The sequence below is a fragment of the Papio anubis genome, chromosome 8 (assembly GCF_008728515.1).
Source record: "Papio anubis isolate 15944 chromosome 8, Panubis1.0, whole genome shotgun sequence".
Lineage (NCBI taxonomy): Eukaryota > Metazoa > Chordata > Mammalia > Primates > Cercopithecidae > Papio > Papio anubis.
The window spans coordinates 18886143-18910919 of NC_044983.1; the positions used below are offsets into that span (position 1 = coordinate 18886143).

Below are 24777 nucleotides of genomic sequence, written 5' to 3' on the forward strand. Positions count from 1 at the left end.
CTGCTGTCTCATCCATCACCTGTAGAGGAGCGGGTTTGAGCCCATACCCCACCCATCTGGAAAGGCCGCTGGGGCAGAGGAGGTGTGGTCCAGCTGCCTCCCTCCAGACTGACGGCTTTGACATGCATACCTGAAATGTCGGTTAGGAGTCGCTCTCTCTGCCTTCCCCCTAGAAAGTAAAACTTCTCCAGATGGATATATATATATTTTTTTTCCGAATGACTGGGGGCTCCCTGAGGAGGAGTCAATGCACAGCTGCTGTGTGCCCCCTTTGTTCAAGTGAGCCATTAAAACATCCATGACTGGTCTGAAGGGGACCCTTGGGCTACATCTAGCAACTGCAGTGGCCCACCCCATTACCCTGACAGGAGACTGCCCTCCCTGTGGGAGCCTTGCTCAGGCCACGAACAGAGTTAGGTGAGAAGGAGCAAGAGCTTATTGAGTCTCTTTTCCCAACTCTGTCCTTAGCTGGAGAGACCATGTGCCAGTGGAGATGGGTCCTACCAATCTTCAGACCTACACCTGGCATTACTCAGGACTAGGGCCCGGGAATAGACGAGGGCAGAGTCAGGGGAGACTAGAGAAGGCTGTGAGGCAGGTTTGGGTACATGAAGGATAAGCAGCCACTTCTCAGGAGGCTCTTTGTTCCCCAAAATGAGCACCTCCCCTCTCTATCTCAGGACTCTGCTGCAGTTGGTATTTTCCCTGCAGTATCTCTAAACAAGTGCTCTCGGCAGTTTGGGTGGGACAGTTCATTGTGCAGCACTATCCTCTGCAATACAAAACATTGAACGTCCTTGCTCTTAGCCCGTTAAATGATAGTGACTCACCCAGTCATTGTGACAATCCAGAACTCCTGAACCATTTCTATGTGAAGTGTAGGGGTGGTACCACCCTTAAGTGAGAGCCAGGCAGTTAAGGAGTTTGAAGGTGCTTTTGTTCAAACGCAAAGAAAGCATTGAGCATTCTGAGGTTTTGTTAACTATTAATGCTAAATCTTCATTTAGACTGCTAGACTCTCTGTAACAGAAAGCAGGATACTTTGCCCTCTAGGGCATTGAGGAGGTTAGTCTTGGTAGAAAAGCTTGAAGACAGAATCCTCAGCATCAGGACCTATTCTGTGGATGGGGTTCACTAGGAGAAAGGGTGAGAGGACACAGATGAAAGGCTTGGGTACCCAGGGAGTATACAGCTTCAGGAAGCTGGAAAACCTTGTGGGAGTTCAGGAGGGAGGTGGAGAGCCTAGATAGGGAGGTGGAAGTGGAGGAAGAACACCTCACACAGGACAGCCCCTTTCCCCCATTTCAACCACCTGCTTGCCAAGACTCCCCTGGTGACTGATGCCCAAAGACTGCAGAGCTATGAAAGGTTGTTGGCCATCAAAATCCCTTCTAGAGTTACATCCAGGAGTGGCTGTGCTGGCCATAACAGTACCGTCGAGACTTCAGTGAGGAAAATCCCAGGCTGGTCAAGCCTGCTGTGTGACTGAATATCCAATTTTCCAAATACCTACAGCAAAGCAGAAAGTTCCATCCTGAGTAACTTCCATATGCTGAGGCCATGCTGGACACAGATGGAGAAGAAAAAGCTGACAGGCTCACATATTTTCCCTCTGTATGGGGTAGTGGGCACGTCAGCAGACATCATGCTACAGTGTGCTGCATGAGACAGGACCCTATGAAAGGGAGAGAGGTAGAAGAAAGAAGAACAGCATCAGGACAGCTTTCAGAGAAGAGTTCTGAATGAGAGATATCTTTTATTAATACTTATTTAATTTATTGATTGATTTTATTGGTATAAACTTAAGGGGTACAAGTGCAGGTTTTTTCGTGGATATATTGTTTAGTGGTGAAGTCTGGGCTTTTACTATGACCATCACTCAAGTGGTGTATATTGTACCCATTAAACGATTTCTCATCCCTCACCCTCTTCCCACCCGCTCACCATTCTGAGCCTCCAGTGTCTATTATTCCACACTCCATGTCCACTGTCCACGTATGCACATTATTTACCTTCCACTTGTGAGAACATGCAGTATTTAACTTTCTGTTTCTAAGTTATTTCACTTAAGATAATCTCCTCCAATTCCATCCATGTTGCAGCAAAAGACATGATTTCAAAAGAGCTACTTTGATAGTGAGGCAGAGGTAGAAAAAATGGCATGAGCAAAAGTATAACGTATTTAAAAACCGTGTTGAGTGGAGGGTCAGTGGAGGGGAATGAAGTATTTGGAAACCATAGCTGCTTTTTGGTTGGTTGGTTGATTGGTTGGTTGGTTTATCATTAATATGCTTTTGTTTACCATTTCACCTGGGTTGTTTTGGCCTGCCTCACTAGGCATCTGCGGATGTTTACTGCCTATAGGAAACCTTTGGAAGGCTGTGGGGCAGGCTTTTCCTCTCCTTTCTCTTTGGCCTGATGACAGGTTTTCTAATTCCCTCTCTAACACACAGTGGTCATGGCAGATGAAACACCCTATGTTGTCAGTTTCACTAGGGGTGCTGTTTTTGCGGCCTAGTTGAGTAAGCGCAGGTAGGCAGGTGGATAGGAGACTGCCCCTTCCATGCATGCCCTTCCATGTCCCTGTGTCATGCACTTGAAAGATGGTTTCTAGAAATCTTGAGAATAATGAGTATTTCAGTCTTGGCAGTTGTGCCATCAGGCAGCCAACTGGATGTGTTAAATTCTGTTTTATCTGTACCTAAAACTCAAATGCATTCAACATTGAATCAAAATCTGCTATGCACTGAACATCTGTGTCCTCTCAAAATTCATGTCTAATTGTCAATATTAGGAAGTGAGGCCTATGGAAGGTAATTAGGTCACGAGGGTAGAGTCCTCACAAATGGGATTAGCAACCTTATAAATAAAGATCTCAGAGAGACATCTTGTCCCTTCCACCTTATGCGGAACCAGTGAGAAGTAGCCTTCTGTGAAGCAGAAAGTGGTCCCTAATCAGACACCAAATCTGCCAAACATCTTGACCTTGCACTTCTAGTAGGCTCCATAACTGTGAGAAAAAAAGTTCTGGTGTTTATAATCCATCCAGTCTACACACTCTGCTCCAGCAGCCCAAATGGATAAAGACATACTAGAAAGACAAATTTTGGGTTGAGAGGCCCTGAAGTGCACAGGACAAGAAGTTTTGAGGCCAAATCCAGACCCCAGTGAGCAACCCCACCTCTGCCTGCCCTGTGTCCTTGGACAAATTACTGGACGCCCTTCCTCCCAGTCAAAGGCCCCTTCTGCCTCCTAGATAATAAAATGGGAAAACTGAAACCTACCTCATAGCTCAGTTTACAATCAAAGAAGATGCGCCACGGGAAAGTCCTTTGGCAAGTGCAAAGGTACGTCCCAGGTGGGTCGAGGAGAGCCAGAAGAAGGGGAGGCTGCCCTGGAGGTGCCTGGCGTGGGGAATGAAGACAATCCCAGTTAGTGCAGCCTTGTTTGTGCCACAGGAGAGGCCCCACAAGCCCTTCATTCCTAATTACCCTTAGATAATAAATGAATACAATGGTAAATGTTATTAGAATAATTTACTGTTCATCAAGAACAAGGGACAATTAGTATAATTCCCTATTAGTATTCACATGTCCCCTCGCTGAAGGCAGCTGTCTCCACCTTGGGCTCCCAGGGCTCCCATTACAGGCGCGGGATCCCCCTTGCGCAGTACCAGCCCACATCCAGCAGGGTTATTAGGAAAGGGGAGTTATTGGCTGTGTAATTAACTATGTAATTAACTCAGAGTGCCGAATGCAATCAGCATCTAATCTAATAGAAATGTGTAATTAAATTGCATCTTTAATCCCTGAGAAAATCTCTGGATTTGGGTATGGGAATCAACCTGGCAGGGTGCCCCCAGGTCTCCATTATCTTCAATTAGACAATTAATTGATATTCAAGTTACCTTTCTCATTCAAACCTAATTGAATTTCTCCCTACTCCCCATGAGGTGTAATGTGTTTATAAAGATGCTCCTCTCCACTCACTGACTAAAGAACCCACAGCAAAGTGGTCATCACCTGTCTCCCACTGCCACTTACCCAGATATTAGATGCCAGCAAGTGGCCCCTTTAAGAGATTGACTGGCGCTTTGCTTTCTCCTTGGTACCTTTGTATCGAAACAGTGCAGTGGTGACTGGCTGGAAAGCAGCTCAATCTGTGACTAATGAAATTTTTTCTCCTTATTGTTCTGACATCAGGCAATTGTTGCCAACATCTCCATTTTGTTTTCTAGCTCCCTTTTGCTTCTCCTTGACTCAGCTGTCTTCTCCCTAAATTCCCCCTTTATCCCCTTATTCCAACTTCCAGCAACCTACTAAGCTCTTCTCTGCCCTGCACCACCTGTCTTCCTCCTCAGATTTAGCTCTTGGTGAGCAAATCACGCAGCCTATGTGATTTTGCCATGTTTTCTTGCTCTGCAAAAGCAATGCTCACAGTCCTAGCACCCTAACAGCCTCCCCTAGGCTAGCTTTCCGAGGGGGTTCAGAGAAGCAATTGCACTAGGATGGGGGAAGAGAGAAATGGAGGTGAGACAGGCATAGAGAGTCAGAAAGACTATGGAAAATGGAAAGATACCGGGAGAAGGGTAGAGACAAGAAGAGATGAGGGGAGAAGGGGAGACATAGGCTGGAGAAAAATGTGAGAGAGAAAACAGAGAGGATGTGAAGAAGAAAATAGGAAGAGAAAGAGAAAAGGGGAAGGGGAGGAGTTAAGAGGAGAGAGAGGCCTGAGTTTAACAGAGCTGTCCTGAAGGACACAGAGCCAGCCAGCTAGCAAGGAAGGAGTGTCAGTGAGGAGTATCAGCCATTCAGGGAGAATCTTGCGGAAGGCCTGACTATCAAACAGAGGCTCCGGTGGAAGCCAAGCCTCCAATTGCACCATATACCTGCTAGCCTAATCTGAAATGAGAATCTCGGGGGAGGTGTAGCCATTCTGAAAAAAGCTGCTATTTTTTTTCTTTAAAGAGAAAATATAATAAAACTTTCCTTATCCCCTCTGCCTTCAGAAGTTTAACAAAAGTGCATCCTTTCAGCGGCATCACTTATCTCCAGTGGCAATCAGCTTAAATACGTCCCATTATCAAGCTGCTTGCTACTGTACATCAGCGGGTGTTGTAGCAACACACAGTCGAGTGTGGATAACATGCCAGTAATTGCTTGTCTGTTTAAAGAAACTTCAGTTCCCAGAGAGGAGAGAGGACAAGTGAAAGCCAGTGAGACAGAAGCGTGTGTTGGAGCTGGGGCCTGGAGCAGAGGAGGCCTGAGCACTGAATGGCAGAGGAGCTTTGCAGAGGAGTTCCAGAGACTTAGGCATGAAGACTAGATCGGGGCTGGGTCAAAGAGGAATGGCTGAAAGAGTCCTTCCTTGACATTCCTTAGAAGTGGCAAAAGAAGGTCAGGTGGAAGAGGTGCGGATAGGAACCTGTTCTCACTCATCTACAGGGCCAGACTCAGTGATCTGGGGATAGAGGTTGAGGTGTCAGGGTCTAGTGACCCCAAATAACTCCTCTACTTTCTTGTACTGCTGAGAATGGCAACGTTACTTACTTATATTTTGATCACAGGGTGACCTTTTCTTTATAATTCTTTAAAATATACTGGTAGCCTTGCCAGGGATTTTTAAGTCTTGAATCATCAACGTGTATATCTAGACTTCAGCGAGGAGATTGTATTTCTGCTTTCTTCCTGCATCGCCTAACCCAGGGCTGGGGATGCAGAAAATCCCCTATACACATCAGATAAATGGATGATGAACCCACAAAGGTCAATGAGCCCTTATTTATGAGCTTCCACTGCTTGCCAGACCCAGAGTTAGGCTTCCAGGGTGGTTTATCTCCTTTGTTCATCATAAAAATGCCAGCAGGTAAGTAAGTATTGCAAGCCCTGTTTTACCCATGAGGAAGCAGAGATTCAGAGTGGGGAGTAACTGGCCCAAGACCACATGCCCAGTAAGAGCTCAGCTCCCAGCCAAGCCTGCAGAGCTCAGCTACCAAGCACAATGCCCCAGGTAAGCACAGAAGGCAGCAGTGCCAGAACAGAACTCAGCCTCACGTTATACTTCCAACTCACCTCCACAGTACTGGATGATCCTGGAGGATCTCTTCTCTGTTCCTTCCTGCTCTGTAAAATGGAAACCATTTCCTGTTTTGAGCTCAAGTCTCAGGTCATTGGTTCTATCAGTGGGAGAGGGACAGTGAAATACTATGCAGTGTTCCTCCCCCATCCCTTTGTCCGTAATGAAGCACTGCACTGTAAGTGGCAGTGTGGTGCATGAGGATAAATGCCCCCTCCCATTCTAGTGTTTTCCTTCGATAATAAGCTGGGAGACCTTGGGCAGATCTTTGAACCCCCCGAGTGCTTTCAGCTCCCTTATGTTTAAAACAGAGATAATAATATCTGCTTTTCCAATCCTGCAGGATTATTCTAAGGATCAAATAGTGTAATGCACATGATAATGCTCTTGAATACACAGAAGCTTTTCATTTTGTGTATCTAGGTATATTCATATTCATTAGGCTTACAGACTAAAACTAGCTACGAAATGCCACTGTCGGCATAGAGAGAGGACTCCGTGTCTTGACAGACTCTGTTTATAGTTTATCCTTAAGGATACCCATTTGTTTATTTTAAGAAGAAGATGTGGCTCTCAATAAAGATATTCATGGCTTTCAGGACATGAAAATGTGCTTTGGATGTCACAAGTTTGTTTGAATTTCACTCCAGGGAGCTGAGCTCAGTAAACACTTTCATGTGTAGGCAGCACCCTTAATCAAGCCAGTGAATCTTAACCTAGCCTTCACAATAAAAGTTTAAATAGAACCCTGATTAAATAATTGTTATTTTCCTGCTGAGAATCTCAGTTGGGATGCCGTCTTTAGTGTAATATGTTATGCAAATGTTATATACAGCATATATATGTCTCCTCTGCAGCAAACTGTGTCTTTGATCATACTAACACAGGACTGGGAATCAAAGACTGGGTTCTAGTCCTTGTTCTGCCAGTGACCAGCTGTGTGACCTTGGGAAAGTCACTTAATCTCCCAGAACCTCAAAGTCCTCATCTTGCACAAAGGATTGAAAGAGATCAATGGCTTGCCCTCATTTATTGCCCCTCCCCCAACCATGGAATCCATGTTTTCAAAAACGTCTGCCAATCTGCATGTATTACATGATAATTAATTCATTTCCCCAAGTCTAAAAATCAAAGGCATTTGTAACTGGTAGACAGAGATTCTGATCAGGCTTATATAATCAGGGTTAACACTATGATTATATAGTTAGAGCTATGATAATTTCAAGTAGAAGCAAAGAAGTATGACACTTCATGGTGTCCTGTAGCCTCATAATGGATAGATGGGGGAGTGCCTTTGACAATGAGAAACATTAACGATAACTCGCCAGTCCTTATCACTACCTGTGCCCACCCCCAGAGTTGTATAAACAGGTTGGGAATCTCCAAAGTGCCCACTCACTCTAAGTTTCTGTCCACTCACTCAAAGCTCTCGTCCAGCTCTAATCATCTAAGATGCAGTTTTTCTGGGGATTTAGGTAAGCATCAAATGAACAAATGTTCCTGCCTTCATCATGCTCACATTCTAGTGTGTATGGAAGAGAAGGGAACAGAAAACAAATATAATAAAATATTAGCTAAATTATATGGTATCTTAGAAGGTGGCAAGTACTTCAGAAAGACAGCAGAGGAAGGTGAGGGCTCCTCAGGGTAAGGTTGCGGTTGATAGTCAGGAGGGTAACATTTGAGCAAAGACTTGAAGGAGGTGTGAAAGAAAAATATCTTGGGCCCCCAAAATCACTAAGCTGAAGGGAAAATTCGAGCTGGGAACTGTTTAGGGCAAGCCTGCCTCCCATTCTATTTAAAGTCACCCTTCTGCTCACTGAGATAAATGCATATCTGATTCCCTCCTTTGGAGAGGCTAATCAGAAACTCAAACGAATGCAACCATTTGTCTTTCACCTACCTGTGACCTGGAAACCCCCTCCCTGCTTGGAGTTTCCCCGCCTTTCCAGACAACCAATGTTCATTTTTACACATATCGATCCATGTCTCCTGTCTCCCTAAAATGTATAAAACCAAGCTGTGCTCTGACCACATTGGGCACATATGATCAGGACCTCTGAGGTTGTTTCACAGATTCGCATCTTCAACCTTGGCAAAATAAACTTTCTGAATTAACTCAGACCTGTCTCAAATTTTGGGGGTTCACAGAGGCAAGAAAGCAATATATACACACTTAGTGGGGAACAAGCAGGTCAGGCTGAAGCTGTAGTGAATGCAAAGTTCCTGTGGCTGAAACATGCTTAGCATGCTCAGAGACCAGGAAGAAGGCCAAGCTGGCTGGGCAGGGGAATCTGGTGGGTTGTCAGAGATAAGTCTAGAGACAGCCTTGTAGACCGTCATGATGACATTGGCTTTTACTCTGAGGCAGAAGTCATGGTAGGTTTGGTGCTTGGTGCAACGGAGTTACATGGTCTATCTTAAGTTTTGAAAGAATCATCTGTTCATAGGAATTGACAACAGACTGCAGAAGAACAAGTGTGGAAGCAGGAGGACCACTTAGGAAGCTGTTACAGTGGTCATCAAGAGATGATAGAGGATTGACAAAGGTGGCAATGATGGATTAGTGAGAGCAGTCTATTTATGAATACATTTTGAAGACCGAGTTCTCAGGACTTGCTATTGCATTGGCCATAAGGTGTGGGAGAGAAAGAGGAAGTCAAGGTTTTGGAATTCAAGATATCCGCTCTGTCCTCTGATGAAGTCACTGCATTGACATATATATCAATATATATTAGTTCGTTTTCATGCTGCTGATAAAGACATACCCAAAACTGGGAACAAAAAGAGATTTAATTGGACTTACAGTTCCACATGGTTGGGGAGGCCTCAGAATCATTGCAGGAGGTGAAAGGCACTTCTTACATGGTGGTAGCAAGAGAAAAATCAGGAAGAAGCAAACGTGGAAACCCCTGATAAACCCATCAGATCTTGTGAGACATTATTATTATTATTATTATTATTATTATTTTATCTTCCCCAATTTAAAATTTTTAATTTAAAAGTAAACTTTAATGTGGAAAATGCAAACTTAGGGAGTGCAGAACGATCACACACAAGGCTGCCACTTCACACCTGGCGGGTTGCACGGTGGCCAGGCAGAGGCGCTCTTCACTTCCTAGATGGTGCACCCGCTGGAGACTTACTCACTGTCACAAAAACAGCACCGGAAAGACTGGCCCTCATGATTCAGCTACCTCCCCCTGGGTCCCTCCGACAACACATGGGAATTCTGGGACTTACAATTCAAGTTGAGATTTGGGTAGGGACATAGCCAAACCATATCCACAGTGTATTATACACATATAACAGAAGACTTTGTAGAAAGTCCCATGACTTATGATTTTGTATAAATTTCCCTTGACCTCTAGGAAAAATCACTTAAATAATTTGTGAGAATCTATGAGCTTATGTGAATTCTGGAGAAGAATGACATGCTATATTATATCTTACTTGGCAAAAATTGGTGGGAAAATCCCATCCCAGAGCCAGTGCTCAAGTGAGGCATAGAAGCCAGAGTTTACTCCTCCATTCCTAAATGGACTTTGTTTGTTTAACATGGAGGGGACTTTTATGGCTTTAATTTCCCTTGAGATCACTCTGATGCCACAAATCCTAAATGTGTGTGGAGAGTGAAATGACCCTGACAGCTTTCTGCTGATGAACCAAGGTTTGGGAAAACTAGTCCTCTTATTTATAAGGGAAGGAATACATGGTTCTCAGTTCCCTACTGATCGTGGAGATGAAATGGATGAAAACTGAAGTGCAGCTCAGCACCGTAAAGCCTTTTCAGAACATGATAGAATGTCAATCAATAAAAAATTAGGCCAGAGCTAATCTTTGCAAAAGGGGTTCTGCAGAACATTGGATACAAGGACTACTAATAGGTGTTATCTGAAAAAATTCTATGATATGCATACAAATTTGAGAAATACTAGGCTGAACAGGGCTAATTGGTTTTCTTCTTAGAGTCTTTAATAGGCTAAGGATAATATTTCCAATAGGATTAGTTTGATATGCAGAATTTTCTAAATATTTGTGGACATGAAACCCTATTTCATCCCCTGAGTAATACCTCACTTTGAGAAATGCTCATCTTGACCCCAAAGCAGTCTTAGGACTAAAACACAATCATAATCATTAAAAGCAGGAACATTTTTTATCTAGGACAGATTCTTTGTAATTCTTGCCTGGATGTAGGTAAATAAATGAGAGTATTGCTTAGAGCTACCAGTTTTACGGTTCTATTCATATAGACTAAATTCTACAACTTTTTGAGCTATAACTATGGGTCATACCTAGAGGTTTGGTTTCAACATCATTTATACCATCAAAAAGTTCACAGAATTTTATGAAGGAGACAAACAACATGAGAATACTTACTTGCCATACAACTTGATAAAGCTGTCCCAGACCTATGTACTAAGATCTAGCAGACATAAGTTCAGAAAAAGAAAACACCTTCGTAGGTGAAAATATGGCAGAACTTGGAGTCAGCAGACTGCTGCCTTGGCCATGCCTGACATCTGGCTAGGCTATATAATCACTCTGAACTTAAGAAAATTAAATATTGCTACCATGCAGGGTTGCCTGGGAGAATAAAAGGACATAAATTTATATGTAAGCTGGACTGTAGTAGGTACTTAATAAATGTGGCTAACACAAATTTATTAATTGTAATAATAAATGAAGAAAACTACTCCAACAATATTTCTGCCTAGATTTTATGGTAAGGATGGGTTAGGAAAATTTATTTAGAGAAAAGGACATTGAAGTTGCTTAAACGATAAAGTGTATGAAGATAAATTAGAAGATAAATTCAGAGGACAAGAGACGCAAACATAAGTGGGGTCACAGCATGAGCTATTGCCAGGGCCAGATTGTGAAGATGCTTGTGTAGCAAGATTCAGAGTTGAGACAGACTGATGCATGCATTGGGGGCCACACTGATGGTTTTAAAGAAGTGTCATGATCAGGACCCATGGTGGATGCATCTTTGTACAATTTGCCTTGTCTTGCTTGAGGGACAAATTGCATTTACTTCACATTTCTTGATGACTTGAGGGTCTATGGTGTCATGGTGCTCTGAATGTGGACCACTGAGATTGAAACTGGTATAGTAGCCCACATTTGGTAACACTAAGCTCAGACCCATTTCGGCTACCTCTCCATACCTTAGAATCAGTGTTTTCATATTGTGTTGTCCAGAATTTTAAGGGTCAGTGGAGACCATTAACTCAAAAGCTCCACATTAATTGGATTCCCACTTCTTGAAATTTTTACTTTATTCTGTTTCAACCTGAAATAAACACATACATGCCCATGTACACATGCACACACACTACACACAATTCAAATGTTTTATGTACCAAATGATAATACGTGAGAACCTAGTTGCATGTACAGTTGGATTGCCAGGCTAACATGTTTTGGGGAAGATTTCAGAATAAACCTTGTCTCCCTGTATTCTGTAAAGCATTTGAAATTCCTATGGCTAAATCAGTGATGAGTATAATTGTAGCTCAACATCATTTTTATGCTTTTTATTTTATTTTATTTTAATTCAGAACTACATATACTCCTTATCCATTTTAGATTAGGGTTTTCTCAGTATTATGCATCTGAAAGAAAATATAGGAATTGGCTCTTGAGATGCATATGACTACACTGTTGTCATCCATAATCCTGACTTCAAGTTTTTGTGTTCATCAAAAATTAATCATTGGGTTGAATTTATAGTAAGTGACTGATAAAAATATAAATCATACATATATACAACAAAATATTATTTTCTCTGTTTTATATGCTAAGATCCCACATTAGATATTACTTGAAAAGAAAGGAGTTTTTGCTAAATAATAAGAGTTAAGAAACTCAGTGTCATAGGCCACACTTTCCTGTGTGTGTGAATGGTTTTGCCTATGGGAAGATAAGAAGCAGCAAGTGGTGATGTGATATAATTCGAATGTTTGTCCCCTCTAAATCTCATGTTGAAATGTGATTCCCATCATTGGGTGTGGGGCCTAGAGGGAGATGTTCAATCATAGGAGTGGATCCTTCATGAATATGTTAGTGCCATCCCCTTGGTGATAAGTGAGTTCTCGCTCTTAGTTCATGTGAAAGCTGGTTGTTGAAAGAGCCTGGCATCTTTCTTGCCCCCCGTCTTTTGCTCCTCCTCTTTTACAGTGTGTTAGAATGGCTGTCTCTTCCATGATTGGAAGTTTCCTGAAGCCCTCACCAGAAAAAGATGCTGGTGCCATACTTGTACAGCCTACAAAACTGTGAGCCAAATGAACCTCTTTTCTTTATAAATTACCGGGTCTCAGGTATTTTTGAATACTAATGCAGAACAGACTAACACGTGATGGCAAAACCAGTGCATGAACACCTTTAGCTCCACATTTGATATAGTTTGCCCCTGTGTCCCCACCCAAATCTCATCTTGAAGTATAATCCCCAGGTGTCAAGGGAGAGACCTGTAATCCCCAGGTGTCAAGCGAGAGAGGTGATTGAATTATGGGGGAAGTCTCCCCAATGCTGCTTTCCTGATAGTGAGTGAATTCTCATGAGATCTGATGGTTTTATAAGTGGTGGTTTTTCCTGCACTCTCATGGACTCTTTCTTACTTGCTGCCATGAAAGATGCGCCTGCTTCCCCTTCCGCCATGATTGTAAGTTTCCTGGGGCTTCCCCAGCCTTGCAGAACTGTGAGTCAATTAAACTTCTTTTCTTTATAAATTACCCAGTCTTGGGTAGTGTCTTTATAGCAGTGTGAAAATGGACTAATACAACATGTGAAGGGAGAAGGAGATAAAAAGGTAGAGTCTATTGCCGTTCGAATTCTTGAATATCCTTCCGATGGTTTGTTCTCTGTGTGTTGATGGGTAGAATTTGATTTCTCCTATTGCTGGTGCACTAAGTTTTATGACTCCATATTTTACCAGTGACTCTAATTAAGATAAAAATGTGTCTAGTTTCTTATTTAACACACACACATGCACAGTTGTACATTAGATGCATCCTAAATACACTTTTGTTAAGACTTCAAGATACATTTAAAGTACTGTACAATGGAGGGCACAGTTGTCTCAGTTTATGGGCCATCAAGTCAGAGGTAAGCAGTGTTCCAACAAGCTGTTTACCATTTGAAAGAGAAATTTACAGGTCTCAGTAGGTGAGGCTTCTTTCTGGCTTTGTGGTGTTTTGTGCAGCTTGAATGAATGAGTCTGGATTTCAAGGCACCAGCCAAGTGGTATTTATAACAAAGCTAATATACAATGCTTGAGAGACTTTCAAGCACAATCTCCACTTTAGAGAAAAATTAAGAAAATACAGAGTGATTCTTCCCATTCTACAGATGAAAAGGGGATGTATTGCATGAAGCAATGGCTGCCCATCTGCAGGAGCACAGAGAGTGGAAAGTGCAACTTTTGAGTCAGAGAGACATGAATTCAGTGTTCAGTTCTGCACTCACTAGTCACTGGTGATTGCATTTGAGCAACTTGTTAACCCCTGTGAGCCTTAGTTTCTTTATCTGAAAAATAGGATCAAAATACATGGTTATTAATGATAGAATGGAAAGAGATCAAATGAGATAACTACGAAGCTTTCCATATTGGGCCAAGGACCAAGGTGGAATGAGATAAATATATGCATGCTTCCTCCCCATTATCTGCCTCTTTTCTGTATTTCCAGATTAGATATCACTACCATGCAGGGCTGCTTGGGGGAGATTAAAGGATATACATTCATATGTAAACTGACCTATAGTTATGCACTTAATAACTGGTGGCTAATGCAGTTCTACTAATGCTAATAATAAATGAACAAAGCAACCACAATATTTCCTACCATTTTGTATAGAACTGTGATGGACACAGAGTCATATAAAATCAGCTCATTTCTTTGCCAGTTAGGAATCTCCCTGATGAATGGTGTGCGTGAAGTACATGGTTTAGTGTTAACCTCCCCTTCCCAGGGTGGGCTGGCAACTCCAAAGCTTATGAATAAGGTGGGATCTGAGCAGGTCTTGGAAGGAGAGGAAAGAGACGAATGAATGGAAAGAACGGAGAAGGCATTGTAAGTGGATGACTCAGCAGGAGCAGAGACCTGGAGATGCGAATGAGAGTGGTGTGAGAAGAGGGGTAGGGAAGCTTCTGGCTTGGTTAGGGAATTGGGAAAGTACCCCGGAGCAGGGAACATGGGACACATCCCAGGACATATGGAGGGCCCTGAAACCTCAGCTGAGGAATTAGGGCTTTATTTTATAAGCAGCAGGTGGCCAGGACAGATTCTTGAACAGAGAAGTGTCATAATGAAAAAGATAGTTTAGTAAACGAATAGGGGAGAAATACTCAGGATGGATTAAAGAATAAAGAAGTTAAGGCCAGGTGTAGTGGCTCACACTTGTAACCCCAACAGTTTGGGAGGCCAAGGCAGGTAAATCACTTGAGGTTAGGAGTTCAAGACCAGCCTGGGTAATATGGTGAAACCCCGTATCTACAAAAAACAACAAAACAAAACAAACAAAACCCCACAAAAATTAGCTGGGCATAATGGCAACACTTGTAGTCCCAGCTGCTCGGGAGGCTGAGGTTTGCAATGAGCTGAGACTGCACCACTGCACTGCACTCCAGCCTGGGCAACAGAGAGAGACTGTGTCTCAAAAAAAATAAGAAGAAGAAGCTAAAACCAAAGACGCCAGTTAATAATTGCATTTCAGGAAAATGGTGATGAGGACATGGACCAGGGTATTGGCAGTTTTCTTCTTGTAGGAAGAAGCAAGCCAAATAGATGCTGGAGGACAGATGTTCAAACAGCATGCAGGGCGGCTGAGGAGGTGTCCAGTATAAAGAGGTAATGCCATTCTTAGGACCAGGAGAACTGGTCTCGAGGAAAGAGAACTTGGAAATGTCTACCTTTTGAATTGCAATCAGTTGGTTGAGGCAAACGTTTGATTTCCCCCATCTCGTAAATAGGCAAGACTTACAATTTGCACAATGATATTATTAATGTCTAGGGCCTGGAAAAACAAAATTGATGTTTCAACTTCAGGCTTTTAAATCTTCTGATTTGCCCTGCTCTCTGCCTAGCTAAATTCACGACACTGGAGCCCGTTTGATGTTGAGCAAGGCTCTCTCCACACTGTCTTCTTGATGAAACCTTAAATCAATGGATTTCCCATCCCCATTCCTCCCTTTTCCTCTCTAAAGATGAGTTTTTTTCTGGTAACAGAAATTCTGTTTAAATATGTAGAATTTTGAAAGGAGCGACAGCTGTGGTAGTGATATTTTAAATCGTTAGAGTTTGTGACTTTAGGCTGTAAAATAGACGCCTATTAAAGTCCATAATTTAGGATGCTTCCATCATATACCTGTGGGGCAGAGACAGATGGAGGGTGGATGGACTGGAGGGTGATGCCAGGTGCAGACCTGACTCTGCCCTGTGATGTACTGGACACTCCGGCTTAACTTTAAGGGAAATATTTAAGAGCAGGAGGAAGGCAGATCTGTGTGTCATTAATGCCTCCGTGCCATCTTTACTGTGCTCAGCCCTGATCTGTGCTGTTGGAGCAGTGTGTGTGTGTGTGTGTGTGAGAGAGAGAGAGAGAGAGATTGTGAGTGTGTGTGTGCATGGAGGGGGTGAGAGTATGCATGTCACTTGTACAGGGGTGAGTATAACACGGTACCTACCTTTGAGGAACACTATTCCAGTGCAGTGTTTCTCAAACTTTTTTTTCCCCTTATCAACTTAACATCCCCCATCTCCAGAGCGTTCTTAGACATATTTTCCTAACTGCCCTCCTCATGACATTTTAATATCACAGGCATACTGTGTATTTGCTTATATACTGTATATATAATTTTTTCCCTCTCATCAACCAATACTCTCCTGCTTAGAAAAGACATTGCCCCTGTTGAGAATGTATGTTCTAGTTGGAATGGAAACGATGATGTGTTTCTATTCCTTCCTGTATTGGAGGTAACTACAAACTCATAAACAAGCTCAGAGGACCTGTAGCGGGTGGAACAGTAGTCCAAAAACATACACCCATGTCTTCACCTCAGAACCTGGGAATGTTACCTTATTTGGTATTTTTACCAAATATCAAATTTTTATTAATTGCAGTTGCAGGTGTCTTTAAATTAAGGATCTCATTCTGGATAATCCAAGCAGGCTCTGAATCCAGTGATGAGTGTCTTTATAAGAGACACGCACAGAAGAGACACAGACACAGGAGAAGGCAGTGTGAAGACAGGTAGAAATTGCAGTGATGCTGTCATAAGCCAAGAAACACCCGAAGCCTCTAGAAACTGGGAAAGGAAAGGAGGGCTTCTCCCTTCGAGTGTTTAGAGGGAGCGTGGCCCTGCCGGCACCTTGATTTCAGACTTCTAGTCTCCAGAAGTGCGAGGGAATACATTTCTGTTTAAATTTCCTAAACTGTAGTTGGAACCACCATGTTTGTGATAATTTATTATAGCATCCCTAAGAAATGAATATAGGAGAGGATGGCCAACCTAGCCTCAGAAAGTGTGAAGAAAACTCAAGAGGAGATAGATGATTTTTGGAGTAGATCTAGATGAGCAGGAGGTGAGCAGACAGAGGAAAGGAAGAGTATCTCGCGGAAAGAACAGCACGTGGATATAGGGAAACAGCAATGCAAAAAGTGGTCGTGCTTGTCAGACTCCATTATTGCCTGGATGCTTCTCCCCACCTCTATACATGGGAGATCTTGAGAGTTCAGTGTTGGGGCCTCGATTCTTTTGTTTGTTCTCTCTCCCAAAGTGCACTCATCCTTTTCCCATTACCGTCTACATGCTGAGGACTCCCAAATGTGTCTTCTGGCCAGACCTCTCCACAGTGGAACCTCAGATTCAACTGCCATTTGATGCCCCAGTTGCCTGGGCATCTGCACCATCAGCTCTATTCCCACCCCTCACATTGCTGCTTCTCCAGTTTCTCCTTTCTCTGTCTCACCAATAATACATATCTTCATCTACCAGATTGCTCATTCAAGAAAGGTGGACAACCTCACAGAGGCCTGCCCCTACTTCCTCAGTCTCCACCAACAACCACCAGCAGCTCTCTGTCCTTCTTCCTCCAATAGACACATTCACATGGGTCCTCTTGCCTGCCACAAAAGCAGTAGGACACCGAGAGCAGGGCTCCAGACTATCTAAGTTCCAATCCCTATGCGTTCCTATCTTTGCCTCAGTTTCTCATCTGGAAAATGTGATACAATTATACCTTCCTCATAGGGTCATTGCGAAGGTTAAAACAACACATGTAAAAGTTTTGGGAAACTAACACTAAGTATTAGCTAGTATTACAATCATTGCCAATGCTTTCGTTCAAGCCCTTATCATCTCATCTCTCACTTAACACTGTTACAACAACCTCCTGCCTAAAGTCTCGGATTCCTTCCTTCCCCCTTCAGAAATCATTGTCTGCATTGAAAGCTTGAGTAGTTTCCACTACATTGAGACTGACCCCCCACCTCCCTAGCACATTCCACTGGGCTCGGCACGACCAGCTGTGTCCATCTATCTCCTCAACCTCAGCTCCTGTGATGACCCCTCACTTACTCTAGGGATGTAGATAGGCCATTCTGCATATCCCTGCCCTACAGTAAGTGAGGGAGCATCACGTGATGTGTACATTTGACTAAGTTTCAGGGAGAATATGACCACATTTTTTCTGGTCGTATTCTCTCTGAAACTTGGCCAGTTGCAACTGAGATTTGCTCAAAGTGTAAAACACACCCTGAAATTTGAAGACCTAGCAAGAATAAAAGTATTTCTAAAAGTCACTAATTGAAAATAGATTGCATGTTGAATGATAATATTTTGGATATATTGGGTGAAGTCAAATATATTATTAATTTTATCTCTTTTGTGAAAATAAATTTTAGAATCACATATATGGGTCACATTTGTTTCAGTTGAATAGAGTTGTTTCATGGACTTCCATCAATTGTTAGGACATGCTAAGCCATCTCCAACCTAAGTCTTTGCACTTGGGCTTCCCTCTGCCTTGTACGCCCTCCTATTACTCTGTAGGTGGCTAGATTTTCTTGTCTTTGGCTGCCACGTCACCCCTTGAAAGAGGCCTCCTCTGGCTGTCCTCAATCCCAGCACTCTGTTTATTTCCTTCTTTGCACTATTCATTTTTTTTGATTTGTTTGTTTGTTTGTTTTTAATCTAATTCACTTCTCCCACTCAAAAGTAAGCCCCATGATTCAGGAGCCGTCTGTCTTGTTCCCTGTTGCATCCCAGTGCCTGCAGGGTGCCTTGGGCACACAGTCCATCTTCAATACACATTTGTTGAATCCATCTTCAACACACATTTGTTGAATAAATGAAGCAACAAAGAGATTGTTTTTAAAGAAGGTGTTTCTTGCCATTTAAAAGATTCTCTGGACTCTGTGGATGGCAGGAAAGTGTGAGAGGGGACATTTAAAAATTCTCCCCCACTGAAGATAGGGGTGGCAGACACTAACCTCTAAAGAGGCAGAAACACTCAAAGCACAACACATAACAGAGATCTAACTAAAAGTGACTGCTTTTAATATGCAACAGCTGTCAGAGAAGGCCAGGGCTAGAGGATGAACTTAACTGTAGTTAAAGTACCTAGCTTATCTGTAGGTATATAGTAAGATTTTTATTTTGTTTTATTTTGTTTTATTTCATTTTATTTTTTGAGACAAGATCTCGCTCTGTCACCCAGGCTGGAGTGCAGTGGTATGATCATAGCTCACTGCAGCCTTCATCTCCTGGGTTTAAGCAATCCTCCCACCTCAGCCTCCTGAGTGGCTGGGGCTACAGGCGTGCACCACCAAGCCTCACTAACATATGGTAAGATTTAGAGGGTACTAAAAATGAACCCCAGCATAACAGAGACACCCACACAGTGCCACAATGCCTGAAACTGTTCATACTAGCTAATACTTGCCAGATATTAGACTGTGCTAAGCATATTATCTTATTTAATCCTCACAATGATCTTATAAGGTAAGTCCCAGCACAATTTTCCTTTTATACTAAAGAAACTCAGACAAGGCAGTAATTCACCCTGGGTCACCTCATCAGTGAGGACCGGCCCCAGGATTTGGGCCCACATCATCTATGTCCAGTGTCTGAACTCACAGATACCACAATAGGAGGCTGTAAAGGAAGCACCTGCACACCTGCCTCAAGTCCAGTTCCTGCTTTGCCACAACCTGGGGAATTTGAGATTAGTCCAGAGCCTAGTATTTGTTGCTCACTTCTACTCCAGAACTGCTTATCCTTCAGTGCTTCCTGGCCATATTCTCCCTGGATATGGATAATGTACACAGTTCATCCACCTGGAGTTAGGTTGATTTGCTTCTCTTCCTCAGCCAGTTACCAACACAGATTTATTGTTTCTGCTTACGAAATGCTCTGCAACCTGAACCCTTCTCTCTGCCTCTTCTCTCATTGCCTTGGGTCAAGCTCCCATCATCTCTTCCTTCTAATCCCACAGGCTTCCAGCTAGTCTTGTCCCTCCAGCATCTCCCACTGGAATCCTCTCTCCCCACTTTTGTAATAGTGAACCAACCTAAAAATGTCAATCTCCACTCCCTATCCCTTAAGTTCTTTTAGCAGCTTCTCATGCCTCTTAAAATAAAGCACAAATTCCTTCGTCAAGCATATAAATTCCTTTATGAGCTTCCCCCCACCTATACATGTGGACAGTTTTCCAAGATGACCCACTGGTCCCCTTCTCCTGGTATTTACCCCCTGTGTCATCTCTTGCCCTGGAATGTAAGTTGGATCTAGGGACACTCCTCTAGCAAACAGAATATGGCAGACAGAGTGGGACGTCATGTCTAAGGTTAGAAAGCACCTTGACTTCCATCTTGCTGGCACCAGATCTTTGTCTTGATCTCTTGTTTACTCACCCTGCTGGAAACAACTGTCCTGTTGGGTGCTGCCCCATAGAGAGGCCCACATGGCCAGGAGCTGAGGGGGAAGTCTCAGGCCAGCAGCTAGTGCAGAACTGAATCCTGCCAACAGCCACTTGAGTGAGCTTGGAGCACATCATCCCCCTCACATCCATGGATGCTTGAGATGACTGCAGCCCTGGCTGACACCTCAATTGCAGCCTCCTTAGAGATAAAAGTGGACCTGAATTCTTGTTCTACAGAGGCTGTTAGATGAGAAACGTTTGTTGCTTTAAGCTAGGTTTTAGGGCAGTTTATTAAGCAGTAATAGATAACGAATACACTGGGTTTTCAACCTCACTTTGTAGCCACTTCTATTATACTTGCTCACTCAATACTCCTATCACACTGAATTTCTAGCAAGTCCCTAATATATCCTTCATCTTCAGACTTTTGTATATATAATTTATTTCTGCTGTTGATGCCATTTATTCATTTCTGGCCTGGTAACACATGTTCCTTTATCAAAACCCATCTGTAGTAACACGACTGTTCAGATGGCCCTTCCAGTCTACCAGGTAACCACTCCTCCTCTACACTCCCAAATGCTTCAGTGCATTTCACTTAGGGCACTTATAGTGCTGTGGTGGTTATGGATGAAGCGTGCTCCTTTCATGCGCCTTCCCCACCCCCTAATTTCCCTCCCTCACACTCCCTCTGCCTGGTCCCCTTCAGCCACTACACCCAGAATTCCTCGTCAGAAGGAGCTCTGTGTTCGTCTTCTATCTCCAATACCTCACACAGGGCTTTGGGCATATCCACAATTTAGGTTGTTCAGTAAACAGAATTCTAAAACTGACATTGGAGGAATGAAACTCTTAAATCAATTTCTTCTTGTGTTATTATTCATTAATAATAATAATACAGTCATGTGTTGCTTAGTGATGGGGATACGTTCTAAGAAATTTGCCGTTAGACAACTTCATCATCCTCTGAACACCATAGAGTGTACTTACACAAACCTAGAGAGTATAGCCTACTGCACACCTAGGCTGTATAATATTCTCTATTGCTCCTTGGCTACACACCTGTACAGCAGGTTACTCTACTGAATACTGTAGGCAGTTGTAACACAGAGGTAAGTATCTGTGTATCTAAGCATAGAAAAGATTCAGTAAAAATAGGGTATAAGATAAAAAGATACACCTGTATGGGGTCCTTACGATGGATGGAGCTTGGAGGACTGGAAGTTGTTCTGGGTGAGTCAGGGAGTGCATGGTGGGTGAATGTGAAGGCCTAGGATACTACTGTCCAACACTGTAGACTTTATAAACACGGCACACTTAGGCTACACTAAATTTGCCGAAGGCAAAGAGGGAGCAGACACGTAACATAGTGAAAGCAGGAGCAAGGAAGTGAGCTCTTATAGGACCACTGTCATGTTTGTGATCCATCATTGACTAAATGTTATGCGACACATGGCTGTCATAATAGTAAAATAAGAATATAACATAATCATAGTAATAACAATATGGTCATGATAATAGTAATGTTATAATGATACTCTTAATATTATTATTATTAACATATCTACGAGCCTGGCTCTGCACTAAATGCTTTCAGATACACTATCACTAAACCTCAAGATACCCTGTAGGGTAATTAAATTATATCCATTTCACCCAGACTCAGGGAGGTTAAATAACTTGTCTAAAGCCTCAGAACTAATGGTGAAGCTGGGATTCAATCCCAGAGCTGCCTGATTATCCCGTGAGTTCTCCTTTCTTTACAACCTTGAAATAAAAGGCATCCAAGAAGATATTGTTGAGGAAGAACTGGAGAGCCCTTCTGAATGTGAATGGCAGATTCCTGCGCCAGGTTCCAGGCACAAACAGTACGTGAAGATCACCACGGTGCTGACGGAGGGAGTGAAAAACTAGAGAATGACTTAAGAAGATCAGTAAATACGTAGGGGCGGCATGCAGGAGTGGATCAGTATGTCCTGGTGAAGGCACACTGGGACCTTGAAATCCATTAGAAAAATGCTCCCCAAGGCCTGAAGCTGAGCTGCGTGTGCAACGGGCTTGACTGATGCTTAGATGCAGGTTAGAGCCATGCTAGAAAAGGTTGCACTTGGTCTTGGGAATTTTGATGAGCTTTTAAAATTCAGTGGACACCAGCACCAAAATCTTAATCTGAGTTTTGTTGCACACACTGGAAAGCAGGAAGCTCCCATCACGTGGAACCAGCGAACGTCATTACTGCCAGTAACGACCGTAATGACCCCAATGACCCCGGCCACTCTGCGCACTTTCTGATCGTCAGTGGCTTCCCAGAGTTTCTCTTGAGAAAACCTTTCTCCATTACCCTCTGTCACCTGGTTCATAAAAGGTCTTAGCCCAAGGACTAGAGCTGATCGAGGACAACGTTCAAGGGAAGGAATTTTAGTTTCAGCGAATTTGAACAATTGTGACGTCAGTCCCAGGTCAACCAATCAGAACGCTCAACCCAGACTGTCAAATCCAGAAACCCCAGGGCAGAGATACGTTTTCCCTCCAGGTGGCCTGGTATTTCGCATCTATTTTAAAATGCTATTTCAAATTACTAAACAGGATTGAGCAAACAGTTGTTGCTGTTCCGCTTTAAGTCTGTTTTCTTTTTCAAAATTATCCATTTCCCTTATCTCTCTCCCCTCCCCCGCTTAAGCTGGGCTATTGAAAAGCAAATTTCCTGGAGAGGTTGGGGAGATGGGTGTTGAGAATTAGCATATCAAACATACCCAATAAGCCAAATGGAAATTAGCAGAATCCCGACTCAGACATCTAGTCGCTGTACTAAATTGAGGTTAATGTGACCCTGTCCTTTCTGGTTTAAACAAAGATAGGGAAATCTAGTAAGTTCTGTTCCATCTCCCTCTGAGCCCATAGGCATTCCTCCCCAGTGGTGAAAATAAAAACAACATAAAAGGAGAGGGGGAAAAAAAGGAAAAGGAGAAAAAAGATCCCAAACATGTTAGTGGAATATATATGTATATTCCCTGATATATAACTTAATAAAAGTTTATGGACCCAGGATAAGGAAGCCACAGTGAACAGATGCACTGGGACTGAAATATGGTCCAATTAAGTCTGTAACAGGGTGAGCTTTACTTTGAACATTCTCCAAGTTGAAATGAAAGCTTCCCAGAACAGATAAATCAGGCAACATAAAATAAAAACGCTGATCCGGCACTGCTCCCAAAAGGAGGGGAGGAGGAGGTAGTCAGATTGGAGGGTCTCCTTGGGCTGCATGGGGAGGTGAGGAAAAGAGGGTAGGGGCGGAGATTCGGGCAGGCCTTTCTACTGGGTGCTCAAACAGTTGCCGGCTCTGTGATAGTAAATAAACAACAGCTATTTAAACCACTCCAATTAATGCCTTCTTTGGAAGCTATTTGTCTATTGAACGGATGGCAAGGATTGCCTGGTGCAATTAAGCTGTTTGCTAGTAGTGCCTTCAGAAATACTTCACCGGTAGCCACGGAGTCATCTGTGGTTCATGGCCAGCCTTCTTGCTGAGGGAGGGGCTTGGGCATAGAAACTGGATGGCCTGCTCTCCCTTCCTGCACTGCCCACCTCAGCACCAGTTAAGCATCAAAGCTAAGCTCGGCCGTACCTCCTCCAGGAAGCCTTCACTGCCTGTCTGGATCTTTAGACAAGACACAGAATTCCTTCTGGTTTCCCTGCAGAAGGCACCAAGGGTGAGACTTAATAAGTCATCATGTTACTGGAAAAAAATCCCAATCCAGACCCCAAGAGAGGGTTCTTGAATCTTGAGCAAGAAAGAATTAGAGACAAGTCCATAGAGAAAAGTGAAAGTAAGTTTATAAAGAAAGTAAAGGAATAAAGAAAGGCTATTCCATAGGCAGAGCAGAAGCTTGAGCTGCTGGTTGGCCATTTTTATGGGTTTTTTTTTTTGATGATATGCTAAAGAAGGGGTGGATTATTAATGAGTTTTCCAGGAAAGTGGTGAGCGATTCCCTGAACTGAGGGTTCTTCCCCGTTTTAGACCATATAGGGTAACTTCCTGTTGTTGCCATTGCATCTGTAAACTGTCATGGTGCTGGTAGGAGTGTCTTTTAACGTGCTAATGCATTATAATTAGCATATAATGAACTATGAGGACGACAAGAGGTCACTCTCGTTGCCATCTTGATTTTGGTAGGTTTTGACTGGCTTCTTTCCCACAACCTGTTTTATCAGCAGGGTCTTTATGACCTGTGTCTTGTGCTGAACTCCTATCTCATCCCGTGACTTAGAATACCTTAACTTTCTGGGAATACAGCCTAGTAGGTCTCAGCCTCATTTTACCGAGCCCCTGTTCAAGATGGAGTCGCTCTGGTTCACAGGCCTCTGACACTCGTATCAACCACCAGATCTAGGTTCGAATCTCTGCACTGTGTCTTTCTTCCTGTGGGATCAGGGGTGAAGTCTTTGCTTGGATTCTGATTCCTGCCTGTAAAACATAATGCCTATTTCACATATTGCTGGGGTGAGGGTTCAGTGAGATAATACATAGAAGTGGCATTGTGTAGTGCCAGGCACATAGCTGGAGGTCAAGCCATTTTAGTATCTTGTCTCAACCTCCTTCCCTTGTTAAATGGGAATCAAATCCACTGTATTTATCATTGGGATTTAGCAAAACTGTCTTGATTTTTATCTTTCAGAATGTACAATGGTTTGCTCATTGGAAATATTTTTGAGTCTCTGTGAGATAGTATATCTAGGTGTGATGCTTACCCCTTTATCCGTAAGTAGGCATCCT

General features: G+C 43.1%; 2 long non-coding RNA genes across 5 annotated transcripts in view; one reads left to right on the plus strand and one right to left on the minus strand.

The window, feature by feature from the left end:
• The window catches only part of LOC103886670, a 215738-nt gene that overhangs the window by 130649 nt on the left and 60312 nt on the right, over nt 1–24777 (plus strand). The window lies entirely within an intron of this gene.
• Nucleotides 1315–23395, minus strand: LOC103886675. 3 transcript variants are annotated; one of them, XR_004185761.1, is made up of 5 exons: nt 21771–23395; nt 6072–6122; nt 3285–3404; nt 1602–1675; nt 1315–1509 (listed from the first exon to the last, which is right to left on the minus strand). It is a non-coding gene; the product is annotated as an uncharacterized LOC103886675 (long non-coding RNA). The 3 variants fall into 3 exon arrangements; XR_004185760.1 differs by having other exon boundaries at nt 1315–1675; XR_004185762.1 differs by lacking the exon at nt 21771–23395 and adding an exon at nt 12702–12737 and having other exon boundaries at nt 1315–1675.